General features: G+C 38.0%; 1 long non-coding RNA gene across 4 annotated transcripts in view; it reads right to left on the bottom strand.

Moving 5' to 3' along the window:
- LOC147999428 (uncharacterized) overlaps positions 1 to 21,784 on the bottom strand; it is an 82,710-nt gene that overhangs the window by 49,106 nt on the left and 11,820 nt on the right. Inside the window, exon 1 of one of the 4 annotated variants that reach the window (XR_015644105.1) lies at positions 2,765 to 2,841. The exons of 2 other annotated variants lie outside the window; for them this stretch is intronic. This is a non-coding gene — a long non-coding RNA (uncharacterized LOC147999428). Of the gene's footprint in view, positions 1 to 2,764; positions 2,842 to 21,784 lie in introns of those variants that run through there. One more of the 4 variants, XR_015644108.1, reaches the window with a different exon arrangement.

Here is a 21,784-nt window from a genome sequence, read left to right as displayed (position 1 = left end):
ATTCCCTCACATAAAGTTTCATTCCTCAATTGGGGGGATTTATAAGTAGGATTAATCACATTGTCTAAAAACAGTGCATTATAAAACCTTAAAAAGAAAATGGAAATTCTTACATTATCAATATATCATTTTCTTAAAGGAGTTCAGACAAATATGACTCATAACATTTTTATTTCATCTTGCTGTCATTGGCTCATAAAGTCTTGAACTACTTAAAGCTGTTTTCAAGAATACACACACACACACACACACACACAGAGAGAGAGAGAGAGAGAGAGAGAGAGAGAGAGAGAGAGAGAGAGATAAATAGGTGTGAGAAATGTGAGGAACATAACAAATATAAACTGGCAACCAAGAAGTTTCTGCCTATATGAACCAAAAGCTGCCCTGGGTCTTTGAATACTTTGTACAGTATGTGAGAGGTTTCTGCTAGTCAAATAGTGACAAAATATCCATTAGACACATACAGAAGTCCATCTAGAGTTGCTAATTCAAGGAATAAAGCATTGAATGTAGATTTCTACATAGGGATAGAGGAAATTATTTAACAATGACAAAAAAGGAGATAATATTTCAGATATATGAAATGACAAGATATTGAAACTCCTTCACACAGATCTTATCAATCACCTGTGCTAATATAATAAAAAAGATCTATTGATATAATGTCAATATGTTTTTCTCTAAAATGGACGACCCAGATGATGAACTAAAACTGGGCGAGAAAACTAGCTCAGCTAGTAAACTACTTGCCTCACATTATAAGAACCTGAGTTCAGTCCCCAAAATGCACACTCTTTTTAAAGCCAGACACAATAGCACATGTCTAGAATTGATCTCCAAGAATCACTAGCTAACAGAATCTCCAGAATAGTGAGAGAGAGACCCTGTCTCAATGAAATACTAAACAAACAAACAAACGACAAATGAGGTGGGCAGTGTCTGAAGAAAGACACTCCAGGTTGTGCACTGGCTCTGGTAGGCATACATGAGGTATGTACCTGTACATATGTGCACCTGCACACACAATGATGTGTCATATGTAAGCAGATATGAAGGTTGAAAAACAGCTGATTTGTTTTATCTTTAGTAACTCACAGTTTGAGATAGATCCACACAGTACAAACTTTTGTTTCCAATTGAGTTCGAAATGAAAGATCATTTAGGTCAAAGTTCTTTAATTTTCTACAAAGCTCCCTAGAAACACTTTTGTTACTGGATCACAGATGCACTTTGAATGGCAAGAATCTGAGTAAATCAGTACAAACTACATTGTAAGGGAAAGGATGAACCAGTCCAAATACACTACCACAAAATCCTTAGGGAAAATACAAACCCAAGTGTGTTAAGTATTTTACTTGGTAACATGCTGCAAACAGCTAATTGGAGTCAATACAAACTGTCAAAAATATAAACAAATGTTTCTTTGAAAAAATATTTACCTCACCAAATTTTTACTCTTTCATTTATTGATATCACTTTTCCTTCAGTTACTGAACATGTAGGAGAACATCACATCCATCATTCGTTCTGTGCTAGTAGGTCTGTCCATGTGTCTGCACCTGTGTGTACCTGTGGATGTATGGAGGTCACAGGCTGACAATGGTGTCCTCTTCTGTCACTCCCATCTTGTGGTTTGACATGGAGCCTCTCCCAGTAAGCCCTGTGCTCACGTATTCAACTATGCAGAGCTCTGGGGATCTGTGCTTCTTTGCAAGCCAGCACTTGAGTGACAAACATGAACTACCTTGCCTTGGTTATTTTGTACATGGATGTTAGGGGTCAAAGCTCAGGTCCTGATGCTAGGGGTCAGAGCTCAGGTCCTGATGCTAGGGGTCAGAGCTCAAGTCCTGGTGCTAGGGGTCAGAGCTCAGGTCCTGGTGATAGGGGTCAGAGCTCAGATCCTGATGCTAAGGGTCAGAGCTCAGGTCCTGGTGATAGGGGTCAGAGCTCAGGTCCTGATGCTTGAGCAGCAGGCACTTTGCTGAGTGAACCATCTCCCCAGTCTCAGGTTTGCTTTTTTATCCTGTTTGAATTCTCCCTGTTTATATGTTTGTTTTCTCATAAAACCAGAAGTATGCTGCTGAGCAAAAATCCTAAAGAGGCCATTTAAGTGCAAATCATAAAACAATTTTCCCCAACCTCACTCTATATTTGGCAAAGTAAATGATATTTTAAGGTAAAAAACTATTATATAAGACTTACAATAAATAACAATGCATTAATGTTGTAGGATTCTCACACAAGCACATGATCTGGGTGGAAACTCTTTCCTTTCTCAGAGACATGGGATTTGCTCCCCTCAATCAAACAGTCAGTTAAGAATCTGCTACCCTACGTCCAACTCCATGATCACTAGGTTTACCTTACCTAGATGTGAGGAAAGAATATAAACATAATATAAACAATGAAAATAATAAAACTTAATATTTAAAATTTAATTTTGATAAACTCAATACTTATATTTTTCTTTGTAATTTGACAAAGATTGGAAACATACACTGGATCTAAAACCTGAGACCCTTGATACACTTGTCAGACATGGCTCATTTCAGAAAGAAGGGAGCACTCACAGCGTTGACTCAAAGCAGAGACAGGTGCCTGACTCTGCATCTTCTGTGATTTCTACATTCCAGGAATTATATGAGGACTAAGAAAAGATAATGTTGTCTGTGACTTGTACTAAAGATACACAGATCACAGGCTTTGACCACTCTCATATTTAGATGTCTTTCTAAAGATGACCCTTAAAGAAAGAAATTACCTCAGCTCTTTGCTGGCTAAAGCCCATGGATGTTTCTTCCTTCCTCCATTCTCTCGTTAAGGGTTCTCTCCTGTGACTGATCTTTGTACTTCTTGGAAGTGACTAATGATGTGTGTTGAACTGAAAATACGGGCCCTGTCTGGCTCTGAAAAAGACATTCTCTGGAAATGTACTAATAAAATACTCAGGTGAGCACAGTGTTCTCATACAACTCAGTATTTATGTGTCCAATACTCGCCAAGACATAGCATGCTAATAGCAGTCGTTGATCCTCCCCAACAAACAACCTTGTCAACAATGAGAAATCCACACAGATGTCTCAAGAAGAAATCTTGAAACTGAGAGTCCCGATACATTTCCTAAGCAAAGGTGGAAAGACCTAGAAGCCTTTCTTGGGGGTTTTACCTGTGTCACTCTTTTGTGTTGCTTCTCTCAGACATCTCCTGTGACCTTCCCACATCTCATATCTAGCCGCTCTTCCTGTATATGGGAGGCCAGGACACATTCACCCTGATGGAACAATTCTGCTTTGAAAGGACTTCCATGAATATTGCCCACCTGTAGAGATGGCTATGAGACAAGAACATTGTTGAAATGGACTCCACTTTGCAGAAAAAAAAATGTTCTGATAAACTTTGTCATCACAACCTCAATCAATATAACTATGCTACCTGCAGTCCGAAGTGTTCACTCAGTAGCCAGAAAGGGAGACCTCTCTAGTGCTTCTAAGAAGAGGGCATACATTGCTGAGTTGGACAGCAAAGCTAGAGGGACTGGCTAGTAATTTATCCACCCAGTTAACCTGTTCAGTGCCCATGCACTAGAGAACCAGTAGAAGCTGTGTTTATTGCCCTGAGTTAAACTAATGTCTGTTGAGTTCCAACATTGACTTAGTCGGATGGTCCTTTTCAATGGAAAGGGAAGTTTGACTATGGTGGCACATAGTAGTAACCCTGATTCTTATTTGGAGAAACACTTGGAATAACAATGTTTGCAGTGGACTAGGGGTTTTGAACATAGACCTCAAAATACCTGCAGATTTAATTATATTAATGCAGATCTCATAATACTAATAAAGCCCAGAATTCACTAAGGAGAAAATTGTCTGCCAAAAATTGTGAAAGGACAAACATTAAAAAGCTATATGAATTATTTATAAACACATAAAGCTTCAAATTTTAAGCATTAATCTTTTTTCTTTCTAAAATTAAGATATTTTTCTATAAAAATAAAAACTCTTCATAGTTATTTTTTTCTTTCCTTAATCTCCCTATTACTGTACTGCTCCAAAATGGGAATTGTGTAGCTTATTTATTTCATGTAGACATCTTAAACATGAACTTTCCAGGCAGAGAAAAATATTGTCCCTTCTTTTTCAGAGACTAATTTAGTTCTAGCTCATAGCATTATGGGAAACCCACCTTATATGTTCTGTGTAGCTCACTATCTGTTCCTCAGTGCACGTGAAGAAACCATTTACAGGAATTTAATGTTTGTTACTTACATGCACCTAAACATATTTGATTTCCATACCTGACAGAAAATAAACATCAACCTAAAAAAGCATGTAGGATACCTACATCAGAGTGGGGACCTAGATGAACATTGTTGTCATCCACATCTAGAGATGAGGATTGGTGAGGGGAATAAAAGCATCTATTTCAAAACTTCAGATTACACTTCTTTTATTCTTCAGTTATTAAATTAGTTTGATATCCCTTTCATGCAATATCCTCACCTAGATTATTACCTGCCTGGGCCACAGATTCATCAGAGTCAAGACAGGGAAGGAAAGGAAGAGATGGCAAGCAGTATCATATCTATTCACACATAACCATAATATCATTTAATTTAATGCTAGCTCACTAACTCCCAGCTCTAAGCCCAAAATTCTTTTCCAACTAACCCATTTGTCGGCCATTCTTCTGGACCCATACCGTACTTGGGAATGCATTCCCATAATGCAAGTATAGATGTTTTTTATTCCCTGTTAAATCATATCATTAATTTAATTTATTAAAGTAAAACCATACTTTTGCATTTTGTCCTTATAACACAATAGTTTTTATCCAGAGACAGTTTTTGTGTTCTGGGAGACACTTGCCAAAATCTGCAGGCATTTGTGATTGTCACAAGCTGAGGAAACGTCAGGGAGAGCACCCCTGGCAGCTGGTGGGTGGAGTCCAAGGACATTCAGCCAAATGTCCTAAAATGCACAGGAGAGCCTCCCTTAAACCTGCCGTCCAAGAGTTAGCAAGTCAATGCTATTTCAGTTCAGAAATAGATCAAGAGAAAGCATAAGGTTCTTACTTAGAAGCTTCTGTGATAGCCTATTTCACTGTGGACACAGTGGTGTGATAGACCCTCCTCCAAAGAAAAACAAATGAACAACCAGATGTAGAAAGTGCCATCAGCAAATGACTTATGGCTGCCAACTTCTTTGAGATTTGCTCCAACAAACTGTAACCAGATGCAGAGAATCTTCTCAGCCAAGACCACAGTTTCTCAGTCTTGAACCACCATAAATACCCTTGAGGCAAGAATGTAAGGGCTTGTTCATTTCAGGCACTGTGGAAAAATTCCAGTGTATTGTAAACCATTTGGATCTCTCAGAGTGCACCAGGCCTGAACTTCAGACCAACTTATGGTTAATTGTACTGATTCTAACCCATAATACACATCCATCTCACCCATCTTATTCACTATGCCTTCTCAGAAACCCAATGTGGGGACAGGATTCTTAAGGATCATACAGCCTCTAAGAAAATGTAAAGTAACGATACGTCCAACATGGCTAAGCCATAAAATTTGGACTTTCATAAATGATATTCGTCTATGAAGAATAAAAAATAATAACTGCATTTTTGTCAGGAGAGAGTGGGCTAGAGAAATGAAAAGTGATTTAAAACTGAATAGAGAGTTTGCACTGCAGGATGTGTTTTATGGGTCATTATAACTAGTGTTCTTATGGAAACAGAGTTTTCAAGCACTGTATTTTTTTTTTGTTTCTTTGATTTAGCAGATAGACATTTATTCCTGACAGATGATTTCAGCTTTTAAAATGCAAAACGTTTGGGGTAAATTGTATCTTACCTGAATCTTCATAAAAGGAAAGTAGAAGCCTTTGCATTTGTTAGTCAGGAAACATTTAACATCAGTGGGGTAGTCTGGTGAATGAGCAGGTTGCAGAGGGAAGCAAGGCTCATGAGTGATTGGGAGAGTGACAAGCGAACAAAGCTGAGAAGGGGTGACCCTCCAAGTACTGTTCAGTATGCTCATTGCTAAGTAGTTGTACACTAGTAGCTATCCATCAGGAAGCCAAAATGTCTTAATTTGTATACACAATCAGTTGAGACCATAACCTAGAATGAATTTGCACACATTTGACCTTATAACCTTGTAGACACCTGCCCTTAGCAGTACAGGACTGTGAACGCGAAAACTCCATTAGTAAGGACACTGCTATTGAAAACCATGCTGTCCCTCGAAGGTTCATGTGTTGAACAGTTTTTCCCCCAGTCAGTGGTGCTATTTTAGAAGACTGTGGAACCCATAAGAATCAAAGTCTGACTGTCAAAAATAGGCTAAGACCCAGCTGTGAAGGCCATAGCTGCGCCTGATTCCAGGCTGTTCTCTGCTGTCTTACCTACCTTCCTATGTACAGTTTCTGTATCCATACACCTCCTGCCACTTATTGAGCCTCTACGCCTGTCTTTCCTGTTGTAATAGACTGGAATTTCATAAATGTCACCCAAACACATTTTTCCTTGATTGGCTTGTGTTTGTTAGGTATTTGAGTCACAAGACACAAGAGTAACTAACACAATTTCTTTCATAGCACCTGATCCCAATGGAGCAGGGACAGACAGGAGATGGTGGAGAGTCTACACTGGGCCAGAGGAACAAGCCAGTCATTCTTGGAAGACACCTGTAGATTATAAAGAGGTAGGTCTCTTGGAAGGATGGAAACACGGAAACCTTTGGAAAGAGAATCAGTCAGAAATTTCCTACTGGGGAGTGTTAAGTCCATGGTTATATCACATGACTTTGACACTGTACTACAAATCTACACCTCAAAATGTATGCAAATGTATATTTGAATGTGTGTGTGTACATAATACTCACATATACCTAGGAAGATACATACACACGTACACACATATATATTCATGGACAATATATACATAAACAAAGAGGTACTGCCTGATTTATGATCTGTTTATAGCATCATAAATTGAAAACATCATAAGTTAAAAATGTCTTTAATACACTTAATTTCCTGACTTCCACAGCTAGGAACAGTGTACAATATTGGTTCTTTCCCTTCAGAATGTCATAGCTGACTGAGAGACACAGCCTACCACCACTGCCCACTCTCACAAGACAGTTTCATACCACATGTCATTAGACAGAAAAAGATCGCTATTCAAAATCTGGAGTACAGCTTCTACTGAATGTGTTATCATTTCATTCTGGCATAAAGTAAAAAAAATGTTATAAAGTAAATCATTGTAAGTTAGGAATGTCTGTACATCGAACTGCCTAGAACTCCAGTTTATAAGGTAACATTCCTGAGAACTGAGTTTTCAAGACATGAGCTTATCTGCAGTTAGATCTTGTATAAGCAAGCTGCCTTTGGTACCTTGTATGTGCTACCTGGGACTAGCTTCATTTTCCAAGGTCCCTAAGTGTGCTGTATTCCTTGGACAAATGACAAAAGCGATGGAGACTGGCCTGGCATCATGTATTTTTACTTTTCTATATTCTCTTCTTTGTGGTAAAAGTAGAAAGGGATTTCAGAGATGCCATGTTAGCATTTGCATTAATTCACACTTTCTTTGGAAGTTTAATCCTACCAGTCAGGAAATGCAAAATTTGAGGTTCTTCCATTTTATGTAAATTTGCATGGTTTTAATTGGCTACATTTTTAATTACTTGGGAACAACTACCATTTTATTGTCCCATTTTCACACACATAAAAAAATGGCAACTTAAGTTTCTTCGCTGCACCTACTCCTTATGGCATTCTTCAGCATTAACCTTAAAATGACTATTAGCATTGCTCAGTGAAGAACAGTGCTTAAGAGGCTGGACAGTTTGCACATCCAAAATGGCATTGCATGTGCAACTTGCAAATGCTAAATGAAGTCATAGGGCAATTACAGAAAGCAAATTAATAAGCCAAAATCTGGAGGCTTTTGCAAATGCACAAATGTAGCTTCCAATTTATCAGCATCCATGGCTTCTCCATTCCTCACTGTCTCGTTCTGCTTTGGGACTCTCAGTGATCATTCTCACCTCAACCAGAAGGGTTAGTAAAGAAAAGTGCCAAGAAACTCAAAGCAGCCCCGTACTGTTGGTAACCCTTCAGTGTTTTGTTGAGTTAAACAGTAAAAATTATTAGTAGCTGTGATAATCTCTAAAGAACATGTTGTATTTTATTTATTCCTCTCTACCTCTTTTGTCTAGCCCATCAGTGCTGATAACTCAAAGCCTGCTTAGTTTATTATAGCACGCTCAACAATGTTGCCACTTTGAGTCAAGATCACAAGGGAAAACAGGAATTCAAATTGCTCCAGCACAGACATTTACAGAAAAAAACTGACAGACTTCAATTCAAGGAAGTCAAAGAATCTAATAACGAAAAAGAGTCACAAAATCATCCCTTCTGAACTTTCTAAGGAACCAAGTAAATGTACTCCTTCCATTGAAGCCTTGAGTAGATATAGAGGAATCTCTTTATAATATCTAAAAACCCTCTTCCCTACAGTCTTCTGAGATTTTAACATTCAAATGTGCAAATTGTTGATGATTGTAAAAAAAAAAGAATATTAACTATGTTTTAATTGTATAATTTAGAAGTCCCTACTACTCCAGGCTGTGAGTGCAGCATGTAACAGATTCACATTAAAATCCAATGTACAAATGTGGAAATCATGTCCCCTAACATAGAAGAACACACGTATGTACACATATGCACACGCACACACACACACACACACACACACACAGAGTTAGTTTTTTCTGGTTTGTGAATCACACACATCCTCCACAAGTACTCACTTTTAGAGAGGCTGGTCCACTGATTCTGGATCCATTGATGAACTGAACAATAGCTATTAGAATTTGGGTATCCTTCAGGATTGATGTGATGCCCAAGGTCATTGTCACTGTTGGTACAGCTACTGAGAAAGTTGTCCATAGGTTAAAGTATAGCTTAGTAGTTTCTTGAGACGTTAAAAACACTTAGCCATCCCCCAACAAAAATAGAAAAAATGTTTAGGCTAGCTTAGGCCCTAAGCATTTCATTGCAATGTAGATCTTAGTAAACTAGGGCTATGCATCTGTACTAACTATTATTACAGAAACTATGCTTTGAATAAAAATCAATAATAAAAATTGGGGGTTGGGCATGGTGGCACATTCTTTTAATCCCAACACTTGGGAGACAGAGGTAGGCAGATCTCCATGAATTCAAGGCCAGCCTGGTCTACAGAGCCAGTTCCAGGATAGCCAGGAAACAGAGAAACCTTGTCTCAAAAAACAAACAAACAACAACAAAAAAATAGAAAGGAAGGAAGGAAAGAAGGAAGAAAGGAAAAGAAAGAAAAATTAGAGCTGTACACGATGGATGAACCTAAATGGCTACATTTCTCGTTTTTTTATTTTTTTTAATTTATTTATTTATTATATACAAGTACACTGTAGCTGTCTTCAGACACACAAGAAGAGGGCATTAGATCTCATTACAGATGGTTGTGAGCCACCATGTGGTTGCTGGGATTTGAACTCAGGATCTCTGGAAGAGCAGTCAGTGCTAGATTTCTCTAGATCCTATGTGCTAGTTGACCACATGGTGAATCATAATTATAACTCTTCAGCCTTTGCATTTTCTGAAATTATAGCAACGGAACTCAACCACCCCAACTAAACAAGCATTTACTGGATATGCTTACCTACTGTTCACATCTACTACATGTAAACATGGTAACGGTACCCAGCATGCTTCATTGGCAGACATGTGCAGCTGTAGGCAATTAATGTTACTCAAATTGTCCCAGCGGTGGTGGCAGGCAGCACATGTTCCTCGTTCCTCACTACCCTCCCCAATATTCTGGGTTCCCCCATGAAAGAAACGTAGTCTTTTTTTTTTTTTTTTTGGTTCTTTTTTTTCGGAGCTGTGGACCGAACCCAGGACCTTGCGCTTCCTAGGCAAGCACTCTACCACTGAGCTAAATCCCCAACCCCCTTATTTTTTTTTAATATGCCTTAAACAGCTCAATGACTGGGCCACTCCCGAACCTCCACTTAGCTCACACCTCTCCTCTGATACTCCTGAGTTATCACTTACTAAAATCTATATTTCATTTTTGTTTTCCTAGACCCAATGGGGAAGCCCCCAGGGCCACTTTTCCTCAGCACTTACATAATTGGTTTGTTTTGTCATGGCAATAGAACAGTAACTAAGACAGAAGGTTACAGGCAGAATGTGAAAATGAATGTATTTAGGAAGGAAAAAAATCCACATGTGGACCCAAGGAATTTCATGTGATTCGGAAAGCTTCAGAAGGTTTGCAAGGTGCCACCAGAGGGATCAGCAGAAGCCAGGTCTTGAAGGACCTTGACTGCCAGGTTCAAAATTTGACACATCTAAAGGACTATGGAGAATTGATAGCTGCTTTTAAACAGAGAAATGGTACAATTCTGTTCATGATTTAAAAGAGTAATTCTAAAACTATATTGCAAAGGAATGAAGCAAGATCCCATCTTCGAACACTGCTTGCATGATTGTATTTTCTTTAAGATCTAAAGTATAGTGACCCAAATCTCCACATTCCTAGAATAGTACTGAGACTTCTTCTCCGTATACAAATGCTCAGTAGGGAAGGTGGTTAAGAAAACCCCCAGGTTACTTTTGAATTGGCAAGATATTGAGGAAGAGATGGAGGGAGGGTGAGAGGAAGGGAGGGGGAGAAAATATGAAGAGAAAGAATATTTCCCTGAAATTTTGGAATTTGATTTGGGCTTCAGAATTAGAAAAGTCTTGCTTAGAACCAATGGGATAACATGAATGAGTTCATCTAGACAAGAAATGCGCAAAGAACACAAAGTACTTACATAAGTGGGTCAAAGTGTGTGTGTGCTCTGCGGAGAAAGTTCGTGCACTTCCTCTAGGAACCATGTGAGATGGAATCCGAGAGCCCTCATAGAGCACTGAGGAGTTTTATTCTAATATGATCCCTGTTCAGTCCTCATGTAAGTTTTAGGGGAAAAATGAAGTAAATGATATTGTGTAGATCTCCACTGCTGTACAGGCTTTTCCATGCCAGAAATCATCTCTTCTGTTTGAAATTTCAGGGTCATGTACCATACACATTTGATAAGTCCTCAATAAACATGTAATGTAGGTTGAAAATGGATGGATGGACAGATGGATGAAGGATAAACAAACAAAAGAATGACTAACAAGGTGGATTTTTCTTTTTACCATTAAGGTGGAGGATCTGAGGATAAATTTATCTTAACACATTAAAAAAACTAAGAAATATTAGCTAGACAATGGGACTCTTATCATGCTCTGAAAAATAAAATAAAAAAGATAGAAAGTTAGTTCCTCATAGTATCCCAAAAAACTGCCTTGTGAATTCTCAAGGTTTTCTTCAAGATGATTTTCCCAATCTGGAATTTTTACAACCCTGGATTCTCACTTGGCCCAAATAAGAGGGTTTCCCTTCCTTGGAATCAAATGCTACAGTTTGGAGACAGACATAAAAGTACAATACATTGTGTAGGGCGACCATGCATTTTTTCCCCAAGAAATCAACACCCCTTTTCACACTTAAAATAAAACATCTCAAGCCAGCTCCTTAATTAGAAAGAATAAGTTGTTTCCTTGATTAATTGCATGCTGCAGAGAAAGACTATGTAGGAGGTAATAATTTATGGTAGCAATTGTAGGTGATTTTTGTCAAAAACTTTGCATGGTTTCATACTGTAGATTTTGGCAAGCATGATACACCATCAAAGGGGAGGGAGCTGGAGAAAGTAAAATAAATATTTAAGCCCAGAGAGATCCTTCTGACAACTGTTCGTTCTCAGTTCATCTGTTCCTCATTTCGTGATATATGGTATGAACAACAGCCCCACTCCAACTCTCACAGCCCTTCATACTTTAACATTCAACAAATATGTTATTGCATATATATAAAATGTATTGTTATAATTAGCATTCACAGATAGCTCTACTAATGGAATTGCATGAGTATATATGTGTAAGGCTAAAAGTTTCCTTCTGACCAACCATCTTTCCCCGTGGGAGGATTCTCTATATTTATGTCTTTAGAAACAACTTCAGAGCCAATCATTTCTTGTGGCTGTCTCCTTGCTCAATGGGTTACTAGTGACTTTTCTCTAAAAGAATTATATGAGTTTACTCCCTGCCAAGTAGAGCTTTGGGCTGCTGCTAAACCCAGAGTGTCTCAACAATATGGTAAGTCTTTATGTTGTATTCCAAGGTCAAGCTCTCATTTCTTCTTGGAGTTATCAGTTTCCATTTTCCTTATAAATGTTACTAGTTTGCTATCTTCTGGTTTGTGGTCAGACTTATCAGTTTAAAGAAAAACAAAACCCAAAATAACCTGAAAAACGTCAATGCACAATACCACAATCCTTCCAAAGGCTGCATTGCACCAGTTAGACATTTATAAACTGAGTCCTTGGAGAAAGGTTGAGGAATGGAGAAGCTGCTTTCATCACACCAGTCTCCAGGCACATCCATGGCTACTTCTCTGTTTGCTGACTGATGTTTGAAGGCCCAGCCCACAGTAGGTGGTGCCATCCTTGAGAAAATAGACATGAGCTGCATAAGAAAGGTAGCTGGGCAATCCATGAGGAGAAGCTTGTAAGTACCTTTCATCTATAACCCAGGGAGTCTGCTATAGTCCCTGCCTTCAGGTTCCCATCATGCTTGAGTTCTTGGTTTGGAGTCCCTCAGTAACACACTGTAGATAAAGCTGAAATAGAATCATTCCTCCCCAGATTGTTTTTGGTCTAAATTTTATCCCAGCAACAGAAAGCAAACTGAAACAAGACCATGCATTTTTTATTTCCTAACTGAAATTTACCTCTAAGTCTAAAATGTAAATTTGTTCATTTTGGTGCTACTAAAACTGACAATAATTTATTGTTAATATAGAGAAGTGTGACTAGTTTTTAATGTTGATTTTATGTTGTATCTTCACTGAGGTTTTGTTTCTGTTTTTTTGTATCGTTTTGTTTCATGGGGTTTTTGTTGTTGTTGTTGTTGTTATTGTTCATTGTTTTTCTATCTTGGCATCTTTGTGTTTGCCTCATATTGCATTGTCAACTAATGAGTCTTATTGACTCCATCTTGTTTATGCTCCATTTTTGTTTGCTAATTGCTATAAATAAGAATTTCATTATCATATACAATTGAAGTGGTAAGTCTTGTTGCTAATCTTTGCAATTTTCACTATTATTATTTATGATCAAATTATGAATATTCCCCACATAAGTCTTATAATGTTGAAATAATTTTCATCTTCTTTGAGTGGGTTGGGAATTTTTTGGCATTAAAAAGATATTGATTGTTCTCTGAATTTTTCTGAAGTTTTTTGAAGTAATTACATTTTTCCTTCATTGTTAGTATAGTATATCACATTAATTTTTATGTTGAAGTATCAACATATCCCAAATATAAATCCCAGTTAATCATAGTACACAATTCTTAAATATACTTTAATATTCACTTTAGAAATATCTTATTGAGAATTTCATGTCAATGTATTTATCTCAGCATTTGTTTCAAAGATCTCTGTAGAGTGTCTTCACTAGACTTTGCAATCTTAGTAATGCTGGCTTCATACAATGTTTTTGGAATTATATATTCCTCTTCAAATATCTAAGAAATTTGAAAAATACTGCTTTTTTTCAACTTCTGGTTTAATTATCAAGAAAGCCATGTATCTTGAGCTTTTATTCTTGTTGTTGAGAAAGTTATTACTGATTAAAAACTTGCCGATTAAAACCATTTGTGCAACTACCCCCATTTTTTTCTTGCTCAGTCTTGGTAAGGTGTATGCTTATAAGAGTTCACTCATTTAAGTTTTCCTTCTGTTACTGATCTCTAGCTTGTCTACTATGATTATGTGCTCTTGAGAAGCATGTGAAATCTACTGTCATTAAGTGGGCAGAGGGGCAGCCAGGATCAGGCACAGATGGGAGATAAACCAACAACCACAAACAACCGACAGACAAAAGACACAGTAGACAAGTACAGAACTCAAACTTCCGTTTTGGTCAAAATAATAATCCAAAAGGAAGTCTGTGATGTTATTCTGTCCTGTAAAGCATCAACAACAAGGTTTGATGCCTCTGAGATTGTCTAATATGCTTTGCAAAGGCACTATTTCATGAATATCCCTGAGTCTTCAGGGGATGGGTTGATATAGATATCCTACTTAGAACTGGTCACTCTGAAACCTCTTATTTTCTGCATGTTGGCCAGTTGTAGCTTTCTATGTTAATCATCATTGACTACAAGAAGAAATTTCTTCGATAAGGATTAAGTTATCATTGGGTATGGTGATAAGTCATTATAAATCATTTTACTGTTATGTTCATTTAGCAGAATAGTAATAGTAGATTCTCCCCTGGGGTCTATGACCAACCTGGGCACTGGTTCTTGGTTTTGTTCATAGTGCCAAGTATTGGTTCTATCTCATGGAGCAGACTTAAATCCAACCAGAAGGTGAGTGGATGGTTACTCCCAACCATTCATACCACTATTGTACCAGTAGGCATGTTTTGCCATATAAGTCATTGTTGCAATTTTCAATATTCACAGATGGTGCAGTGATACTTATTTTTCCTTTTCTGGTAATATACATAGAACTTTCAAAGAATACCAGTCAGATTTATCCATGATCTATGACTCAGTACATGGTATCTTCTGCAATTAGATCTTACCCTCAAGATCTGAAAGGTAACCAAGAGAAATGGAAATCACTAATAATGTTTTTTTGAACCAGGGCCTAATTGCTAAATAGGTAGCCATAAGAGAGATGAGTCTGAAAGTCATTAAAAACATATAAACCTAAATAAGTTAATAGAATATACTATTATGATATATTAAATCACATACTTTATATAATTTTCCATTAAAATCAAATGACATGTTCAAATATAACATATCTAATTTATATGTCGATTTTTCTTTTTTCTTATTACCCATTAGAGTGTTCTATACTGCCTAGATGGTCAGGATCCAGAAGCTGGATGGCTCAGAGACCTAGGGTAGAACCAAACACAAAAGGAGGGGGGACAAGTCAACTTGATGATTCCTAACTATATTCTACTATATTCATAGATCAGTGCCTAGGCCAATTGTCATCAGTGGAGTATTATCTAGCCCAGCTGTCATCAGAGGAGATCAGCTAGCAACTGATCAGAGCAGAGGTAGAAACCCACAGCCAAACACTAGGCAAAGAGGAACCCTGCCAAAGAGGAGGAGGATGGATTTTAGGAGCTGGAGTGGTCAAGGACACTAGGAGAACATGGCCTACAGAATCAACTAAGCAGGGATCAGAGGGGTTCACAGAGACTGAAGTGGCAACAGCAGAGCCTACATGGGCCAGACCCCCTGAAAACATACTGTGACTGTTTAGTTTGGGGCTTTTGGTGGATTCCTAACAATGAAAGGGGCTGTCTGCCTCTTTTGCCTACTTGTGGGACCATTTTTTCTCCTACTTCCCACCCTCGGTATGAGGGTTTGTGCCTAGTCTTACTGCATCTTATATGTCAAGCTTGGTGATATACATGGGAGGTCTACTGTTTTCTCAGGGAAACAGAGGAGCAGTGAATCTGGGGAGAAGGGGGGATGGGGAAGGTGGGGGCTAGGAGGAGGGGAGACTGTGGTTAGTATACATTATATGAGAGAAGAATAAAGAAAAAGAAAAAAAAGAAAATTCACTGCCAAAGAATAAGAAAAGATTTTTCATAGAGAACAGCAAAATATTCACTGAAGACTAGTTACTAATTATCTGTGCACATAGATATTTAATTTAAATTCCTTCTGTAATTTCCATAGATAGTAAGGGATCAAGTATGCCCATTTCTTCTAATACTTGTAATTATGACTAATGATGACAGTGACCTTACTTATCAACAGCACTGACTTGGCTAGTTACTTCCACTTGAGATTAATTAATTGATTCATACATTAAAAATTAACTGCCTAATATGTGCTAACTTTTCAATTTGTAGTCTCTACAACATGGAGATTCAATGTGGAGAAAAATAAGAACCAAAATATTACAGAGTATTCAATGAAAGTGAGGGGACTTCCCTGAGATATCAGATGAGACAACACAGGACAGTCACTTAGCTCATACCATTTCCTCTAAGTTTCACCTTAAACCCTTGTTGTCTAGGAGTGGTTTTTTCGTCTGCAACTGTGAGTGTCCAGGAAAACTCCATCTACACAAGTACATATGATCTCAGTCTTCAAATCTACTATCTGTCCTCAAAATATCAGACACTGAAAATGAAATTTGAAAGCTGGAGAGATGGCTCAGCGGTTAAGAGCACCGACTCCTCTTCCAGAGGTCCTGAGTTCAAATCCCAGCAACCACATGGTGGCTCACAACCATCTGTAATGAGATCTGATGCCCTCTTCTGGTGTGTCTGAAGATAGCTACAATGTACTTATATATAATAAATTAATAAATAAATCTTTTTTAAAAAAGAAAGAAAATGAAATTTGAATATCAGTTTATAAAGAACAATGCCTAAACCCAGTGGGAAATGCAGTCAAAAGATACTAACAGAAATGAAAACAGCAACACTGCCTCAAGAATAAGTGTCCACGTTCATTATATTACTATATTTTTTTCTGTTTAGGGACTAAAACTAGTGATAAGTTCCAAAGTTATAAAAATATTCACTAACTTTTACCCAATAAAGCATTCCCAATAATTTAATGAAATGGCTTTCTGAAACTGCAAGCAAAATGTTTTCTGGATAAAATTGTGATGTCAAGAATGGCACTATTATCCTAATTTTAAAATATAAATGGTTCAGGATTCAGAAAAATTGGTAAATTATGAGATATTATGGAGAAGCAAAAAAGAAATTGCTTAAATGAATGATTATTGTTTTACTGGCTACAAAAGTCTACACAGAAAATAATGAAGAAAGCAAATAACTATATGGCAGATAACAGCATCAATTTTATCAAAAGCAAAAATATGGTATATTAGGTAATATCTGCTTATTTGTAGGCACCACTTGTTTTTAAATGATAGCTTCATTTGTATGTGTGTTGGTCATACATGTTTAAATATAATCTTCTCACATAGGCAGATGTTTTATGTGCAGTAATCTTTATTCTACTTAGTAATCCTACTTAGCATCAATTTCATGTATAAAACCATTATTGTATTATTTAATTTTATTTATACTCTTAGCATGTTATCCTTTTTTTAAAAAAAAAATCTTTTATATTGTTTCCTAGTTTTTCAGGGGTACCAACCCTCCCTGACACATCAAGTCTCATCAGGACCAAGTCTATCCTCTCCCACTAAGGCTAGAGAAGTTAGCCCAGGTAAGGGAAGGGGATCCAAGTTCAGTCAACAGAGTCAAAGACAGCCCTTACTCCAACTGTTAAGGGTCCCACATAAGACCAAGCTGCACATCTGCTACTAATGTGTAATGGGCTTTGGTACAGCCCATGCATGGTCTTTAGGTAGTGGTTCAGACTCTATGAGCCCCATAGACCCCAGTTAGTTGACTCTGTAGGCCTTCTTATGGTATGTATCTGTGATCCCTCTGACTCTCTCAATCCTCCCACCACTCTTCCACTAGAAGTTCTACCTGGCCACAGGAGGTGGCAACATCAGGCTCCATATCCCTAGAGGATAAGAATCTCAGTCAGTGTCACCCTCATAGACTTCCTGGAGCCTCCTCAGTCCCAGGTCTCTATCTAGTTTCAGACATGCCCGCCCCACTTACTGACTGGTTCCATTCTCTCTCCTAGCCCTCTTTTGCCCTTCCCACACCTGATTCCCATCCCAGCCTCCCCCACCCTGTCTCTGAGTGAGATTCAAGCATCTTCCCTTGGGACTTCCCTATTACTTAACTTCTTTAGGTCTGTGGATTGTAGCATGGTTATCATGTATTTTATGACTAATATTCACGTATACGGGAATTACATACCATGTATGCCTTTCTGGATCTGGGTTGCCTCATCCAGGATGACATTTTCTAGTACCATCCATTTGCCTGCAAATTTCATGATGTCGTCTTTGTTTTTAACAGCTGAGTAGTATTCCATTATGTAGATGCACCACATTTTCTTTATCCATTCTTTGGTTGAGGAACATCTGAGTGGTTTCCAGTTTCTGGCTATTATAAATAAAGTTGCTATGAATATAGATGAGCAAATGTTCTTGTGGGCTTCCTGTTTATGCCCAGGAGGAGTATAGCTGGGTCTGGAGTTACATCTATTCCCAATTTTCTGAGAAACTGCCAAATTGTTTTCAAAAGTGATGGTACAAGTTTTCACTTCCACCAACAATAGAAGAGTTGTTATCCTTGTGTTGTTGTAAAAATATAAAAAATTAAAAAAGTATCTTTTACCTACTCTATGTTTGGTATCACAGTGCCCTAAGAAATCTGCTAGATATTTTAATTCTCAGTCAGCAAAGCCTCTCACCTTCTTTGCTCCAGCCCATATCACACTGCCGAAGGCCTCTTTCTGAGCCATCAGCAATCTCTCTCCCTATCTAGTTCCCAAGGCAGGTTTCCATGACAGAAACACACATCCCAACTCCATGGTGGGCCAGACCAGCCTCCCCACACTCCATTACACTTAAATCTACACATGAAAGAACACACAACACAATAACCTTTGACCCAATTGATAAGATATAATTGCCCACCTAAACATACAAAGCCCAGTACCATCCATCCCTTAAGAACATTAATAACAACCTATAGATACACAGAGCAAAATCTTAACATCACCTGCCATATTGTCCTTCCACAGCTTCTCCCCTCTCCCTCCTGTCTCTCCCTCCTTTCCATTCCAGTCTCCTCCTCTTCCTTCAAACTTTTCTCTCGCCCATCCTTCCTTCTCATCCAATGACAGGTCTCCTTCTATCCTGTACCTGCCCTCACCTGTATTTTACAAATTAAATGGGGAGAAAGTTCTGGTGAAGTCACATGAGTCTTGAGTATGTGACTAGGCAGTTGTCCTTGAGGCAGCGGAACTAGCATCAAAATACAGATAACTCCAGAGCAAACCACAACATTTCCCCCTTTTTGCCCAGTTAAAAGGCCTTTTCACTTATATATAAATTGAGTACAATTATTACCATTCTACAATTTATAAAACGTACCATACACTCAACACCCAGTCCATCAATTTTGTCCATTTACTAAAGCACCTTGTCATCTCTCCTAAAAGAATATAATTCTATACCTGACTTGTATCCTGCTTTGAGATCATATGCCATCTGAAAAACCACCCTTTCAAATTCATTATCCTCAATGCTAAACACCTTGGGTTGTCTACAAGACTACCAGTCTTCAACCACGTCAGAACTCTTTGAATGACCAAATATCTATACACATAAGAAGTCTACACAGCTTCCAGAAATGAGAGGTTGTAGAGACAAATCTCCACTAGCACAGTCCTCTGCTAGCAACATGTGAGTACAAGTTCTTCAGCCTTTTGGCCCAAAATCAACTGACAGACCTGTGAAATGCAGATTTTTGAAGGACTGATCACCCTGTCTTGGCAGAGCTCATCAGTCAACTATTCTGCATAATTTGTCCTTTTCTGGACAGTATTAGTCTGCAGATGAAACAGGCAGTTTTGTCCAGTGGCTGCCTAGTCACAAAGTATTGCCTCACCTGGATGTAGAGATGTTCAAATTCTTCATTAAATCCACCAAAGGGGAACTATTAGGAGCAGATATGTCTCAACAAAAGATAAATAACTTTAAATCTCAAAATTTTGTGGATTTCTGACCTCTTTGAAAACCATCTATCTATATAAGACAATATGGACTGTTGTCTTTATATCTTAAATATTATCTTGAAAGTACTCTCAAAACCTCAGAGCCACAAATTTGCTATTTGGCCCTTAAATCACATGTGTAATCAACTCAGAAGTTTGTAATGCCATCAATAGAAGGACTGGCTCCAAACCTTGTACTTTTAAACTTTTTTAACAAATAAATTCTATACCAAAACAAAGATATGGTGTCAGATTAGTTATCAAATGAGATTATGACTGTATAACTCAGTCTAGCTAATTCCTTCCTGTTAAATTACAACCATTTCTAAATTCCTCATAAAAACAACTTTAGAATAACCACTTTCAGCTCCCCCCCCAAAGTCCAGGGAATTGGGGTGACAACTCCTCCATAACTTCTTCAAGCTGTACATGGGCGTTGAGATATCCTTAGGGGTAGGGGGTAGGAAGAATGAAGCAAATGCTGTAGCAGGATGTGTGTCAACTGGACCCAGCTGAAAGTCCTTCAGACCAGAATCCAAGTAGGCACATTCTGCAAAATACAACTCTCAAGAAAAAAGTTTAGAATCAAGGTATCTTTTTGTTTGATTCTCCTGAATCAATTTTTTCAGGTAGTCTACTTCTATCAAATCTGATCAGTATGACTGTGAGGTTTCCAGAGCCTAATCACACTTTTTAAAAACACAAAGACAAAATCTTTCTCCCAAAATACTGTGTTCCTTAGTCTGTAACCAGAAAAACTTGTATCTTGCACTCTCTCCCAGAGTAATAATATAACCATAAAACTCAAAGTCACTCCCATTATGAAGATTGAACAATTTTTGAAAAAGGAAGTAAGCTAAACAATGAGCCTGATAGGCTTTTATACTCTATGATATCAGGAAATGAACCCAAAATTCCCATGGAGCCCACTTTAAGATAATCCAAGCTTCCTGTTGTGGTAAATATCAAAAATAACCACAAACCCTTGCTAGCCGGCATCAGCGAGCCATTTAACCTTTAGTGGGGTAATTCATAAAACAAACCAAATACCTTCTATCAATTCCAATATCAATAAGCAACATATCAAACCAGGACTTTAGTCCAAAATACATCCATCTGTTAAGCTCTCTGCCCAGAGCCACAGATTTTTACCTTACCTTAATACCCTAAATATATATCCATCTGTGAAGCTCTCTACCCGGAGCCACATATTTTTACTTAACCTTAATAACTTGTAAGTATCACAACACTCTACTTGAAGTCAGTGACTAATTTTTCCCTATGTAAGTCCCAAACCATCAATGAAAATCTCCACGTGATTCGGGTAATCTCTTTACTCTCTTCTCTCTAAAAACAAACTTAATCACCTTTTAATAATACCTGTCATTAAGAAGTAGCTTGTCTAACTAGTATTTCAACCCAAAATTCCCGTGGAGCCCATGTTAGAAGGAATATGAGTATCCTGAAAGACTTTCTAAACAACTTTCTTTAAAGAGTAGCTTTTAATCTCTAACTCTCTGATCTGCCATTGCTTATCACACACCAGGAGACCTACAGCCTGCCAGCCCAGGCTGCTTCCCTGTTTCTTTGTTTAAATTCCTGCCCTTGAGATATCACATGACTTAACATGGCGCCTCTTACTTAGAAAATAAAAACTTTCTCTCAGTTCTTAGGATTACTAGTAGATTCTTGCCCATCAAAAAAATTAGAAAAGTATCTTTTATCCCCACTAGGTCTATACTGCAGTGCCCCAAGATATCTGCTAGATAACTTGGCGGAAACGCATCCCAACTCCACGGTGGTGGCCCAGTGGATCCAGTGGCTGCACACTTTCCTACACACAAACTGGCACATAAAAGAACACACAACACAATAACATTTGACCCAATTAATAATATATAATTGCCCACCTAAACATACAAAGCCCAATACACATCCATCCCTTAAAAACATTTGTAACAACCTATAAAGGTACAGCG

Source organism: Rattus norvegicus, chromosome 19 (assembly GCF_021556685.1).
Source record: "Rattus norvegicus strain SHRSP/BbbUtx chromosome 19, alternate assembly SHRSP_T2T, whole genome shotgun sequence".
Lineage (NCBI taxonomy): Eukaryota > Metazoa > Chordata > Mammalia > Rodentia > Muridae > Rattus > Rattus norvegicus.
This window is presented reverse-complemented; position numbering and strand designations above follow the sequence as displayed.